Source organism: Antechinus flavipes, chromosome 1 (genome assembly GCF_016432865.1).
Source record: "Antechinus flavipes isolate AdamAnt ecotype Samford, QLD, Australia chromosome 1, AdamAnt_v2, whole genome shotgun sequence".
Taxonomy (NCBI): Eukaryota; Metazoa; Chordata; class Mammalia; order Dasyuromorphia; family Dasyuridae; genus Antechinus; species Antechinus flavipes.
Genome location: NC_067398.1, coordinates 429247477 through 429251934, shown reverse-complemented (window position 1 = coordinate 429251934; position 4458 = coordinate 429247477).

The window sequence follows — 4458 nt, the reverse complement described above, 5'->3', positions numbered from 1 at the left end:
AAATCTGTCATCAATGAAAAGAATTTTTTAATAGGAGAAAAGATCAACAGGTTTGTTTTATATATTAATACTAAAAAAAATTTACAACTGGGACATTATACCCAATGAAGAGAAGAAAGAATAAAAAAGTGAAAACTGAATGAAATTATTAAATTTTTTCCATGAATAATAAGCTATATATCAGATGTTAAATGCATAGTTCAATGGCTTCAAATCTCCCTAAGTATAGCCAGAACCAAATTAAAAAGTAATTGGGAAATGTTTAACAAATAAAAATACAATACAAGCTAGATAATGTTAATTTGTGGGTTTCTAATTCAATATACTGCCCACAGAGATCTGTTTCTATTTGAGTCTGACACACCTGATCTACAACATAATAATTTTATATCCAAATTGCAAATTAAATAATAAAAATTATATGCTTGAAAGGAGATCATTTTCTAATCCATTCTATTTCTTCCACATTGGACTCCACCATGAACAAAGTGAAATATGATCAATCATTTAGTAAATATAGGAAATGTGAAAAATTCTATATTCTGGATAATATCTAGGCAGCCAGTTAATGATGCTAATCAAATAACAATAACAACCATAATGTTGTAGGCATTACACAGTCAAGAAAGGACATAGATCACTAAAACAGACAAAGGGGAAATAAACAAAGACCACTTATAACATAGCTTTGAATTCTCTTGAAATATGCTTTACAAGAATCCCTAAATGTGGAACATACTAAAGTATGTTTAGCGTTTGCTAAAATAATCTACCGTGGAGGTATTTAGGGGGAGTTATAATTACTGTTTAATTATGGAATTCTCCTAATTAACCTATGACAACCAAGTGCCCACATAATAGATAATAATCATTTTTCAACAATGAATAATAAACAGATCATATTAAGACAACATTAATAGACACATCACTATATTTTGTACTTATATAAAACTTTTTTCCTCTAGGGGTTGTGTCATAGTTTTCAAACTTTCATTCTTCAAAAAACCTATTATAGCTAAGGTCATGACATATCTAGCACTCATTTGTCTTATCAAATTGTTTTGGTTGAGAACTGAGACTGTAAAAACTTACTTATCCCTTTATATCCAGGCAGACCCCCTTAGATCATCCAAATATCCAACCATCCCTCTGAGTCATATAACCATTTTTTTTGCCACTATTCTATTTCCTCACACTTGGATCAGTACTATCTGCAACATAAGGCCTTCAAAATTCATGCCTTAGTCTCTGGGAAAGTGAATTAACTCAACTTTGGAACAAATTATTTTGACTGGACTAAATACCAACTTTCTGAACTCTTTAACTCTAGGGAACCCCTAAGCTATTCTTGATAACATATCCATCCAGCTTATCCTACTCATTTTGCCATCTCCTCAGCTGCCCCACAAAAGCCCAATCCTTCTGTCTCTTGCTCTAGACAGAGTAACTAAATAAATAGAAACATTACTTCTAGAAAGAGAAATGAGTGTTAATTGATTGATTGTCCTATAGTTCTATTTACCATCACTTTGACTTCATTTGACTAAAACACCCCTACTACCACTCCTTTCTTTACTTGTGTTGTCTTCCAGGATAAGAATGTAAGTTTTTTGAGGGTAATGGCTACTCACTTTTAACCTGCTTTTTTATATCACTGTTTTCACTGGTATATGTATCAAAAACTGCCAAAGTGTTTTTCATTCATCCCTTCATACTAAAGTTCCTTAATGAACATATGTTCAATTGAATGTTCCATTATTCAAATGTAAGGAACCAAAGGAGAGAAAGGTGTACAGGCCTTATATATCCTAAATGAGTAAGTAATGAAATCAAGGAAGAAATTTCATTTTCCTTTCTTTTTAAGTCTTGTTCTTTTCATTTGAATAAATTACAGACCTTACTATTCAGGGTTTATATACATAGCTATGTCTAAAAATCTACTCACTCTCTCATTATCTCACACTCCAAATAAAATAAATTTTTTATTGTCTTAAAGTTCATAAGACTTAGATCCAGAAAAAATCATCTGTTCTTTTACAGGTAAGTAAACAGACCTAATAAGGAAGTTATAAGATTTGTTCAAGCTCACACAGACAGTAAATAGTAGAGTCATCATTTACACCAATTCATAGGCTTATGGATTTAGAAATTGAATCCATTCACCTTATTTTGTAGATGAAGAAACCATTGACATCACACTTGGTCCCTTATTACACAAAGGATTAATAATGATTAGCCAAGTATAAAGATAAGAGATAGAGAGATGACTAACCAATGGAAGGAGCAAATCAAAGATTTGAATCCACATACTTTTTTTTAACTTTTATTTTCAAAATAAATGTATAGTTTTCAACATTCACCCTTGAAAAACCTTGTGTTCCAATTTTTTTCTCCCTCCCTTCCTTACATTCCCTCCCTTAGACAGCAAGTAATCTATGCTAAACATGTACAATTCTTCTATACAGAGTTCCACATTAATCATGCTATGCAAGAAAAAGCAGATCAAAATGGAAAGAAAGAAAGAAAAAAAAAGCAAGCAAACAAAACAAAAAAGGTAAAAATACTATGTTGTGATTCACATTCACTCCTCACTTCCCTCTCTCTGGGTACAAATGACTCCATCACAAGTCCATTGGAATTGGCTTGAATTACTTCATTGTTGAGGAGAGCCATGTCCATCAGAATTGATCATCATATAATCTTGCTGTTGTTATGTATAATGGTCTCCTGTTTTCATTCACTTCACTCAACATTAGTTCCTGTAAGTCTCTCCAGACCTTTCTGAAATCATTCTGCTGATTATTTCTTATAGAACAATAATATTCCATAGCATTCATAAACCATAACTTATTCAGCCATTCTCCAAGTGATGGGCATCTACTCAGTTTCCAGTTTCTTGCCACTACAAAGAGGGCTGCCACAAACAATTTTGCACACGTGGGTCCCTTTCCCTCTTTTAAGATCTCTTTGTTTTACAGGCCCAGTAGAAACACTTCTGAATCAAAGTTTGATAGTCTTTTGGGCATAGTTCCATACTGTTCTCTATAATGGTTGGATTCAGTTCACAATTCCACCAACAATGTATTAGTGTCCCAGTTTTCCCACATGCCCTCCAACATTTAGCAAAATGGACAGTGTAGAAAAGATGCTGAAAACCAATGAAGAACTCATCGGAGCAGATGATAGGAAAACAATGAGAAGATCAGTATATGATGACCTCAATTTTATATTCCACCTATTCCAGCCTGTACCCTGAGATTAAACATCTCGAACTTTGCAGCACTGTACATGTAGCTCAGGAGAGCAAATCAAGTAGAATTAGCTTCTTGCAACTCTTCAGCCCTGTTCCATCTTCTTCCCTTAGGTCCAAAGCAAACCCGACAATGTGTGTCAACTTCTGAGGAAAACCTCAAATTTTACAAATTTATGCAAACCAGTTCTCTACCAATAAGTAGTCAAAGGATATGAACAAATGGTTCTCAAAAGAATTTTATTTTTTAAAAGTTCCAAATCTGTAATGTTCTCTGTTAGGTTTCTTGGGGTCTCTGGGGGAAGCCTTCGTTTCAGTTCAGTAATCACCACAAGAGTAACCAGGGGTTAAAGTCCAAATCCTTTATTGTCTCTTTCCAAGTCTTGTCTCCTTTCCTGGGGCCTGGTTAGCTTCCTTAGCGGCCTATTCCTCTCCTTGGCTCCGAGAGCTTGAACTCCTGCTGCCAGTCCTTTGTGTTCTCTGTCTCTGCCAGCTTCTTGAAGTTCTCCTGAATATGTCTTGGTTTCTGTGGGGGAGGCAGGAGGATCACCACCATGGTCTCTGTCTCCCAGTTCTCTCTTTCCCTGAGTTTGTCCAAGCTTATATGCTCTCTTATCATAGGTGTGAATTTTGTGGAACTATATTAAGTACTAAGTACATGTACTGAACTAGAGAACTGTTAAGCACTCTGCTAAACAACCATTGTCTCTATCAATTCCATTAAGTTAGTACCTTGTAAGAATCCTTGCTTCAGAGTTGTGGCCCATAACATCTCCCACTTTCTTTTGTTTTTAGAACATAGGTGGTCATGACCTCCCTGACTTCTCAAGGAGGTGAGAACTCCAAAAAAAGGAGATGATCACACCTTCCCTGACTGCTCAAAAAAGGGGTGAAAATAACATGAAAGAAGGTGATCACACCCTCCTTGACCTCTCAGGAAGGGAGATGAAAATACCAAAAGAAATGGGAAATCAAATCAGGTTAGTGGGTTTCTGAAGGGTTTCACTCTTAAAACAGGTATATATAAATCCATCAATATGGTAGGTATTACATATAATTACATAAATTACATAAGCACATAGTAACATAACACAGGCTAGTAGTGATGTGACAAATAACATGAATCAACATGAGGAATTATACATGTCCATAAGTTCTAGAAATAATCCAAAAGGAAATCTATTGTCCATTAGTTTATGTGCCAGGAA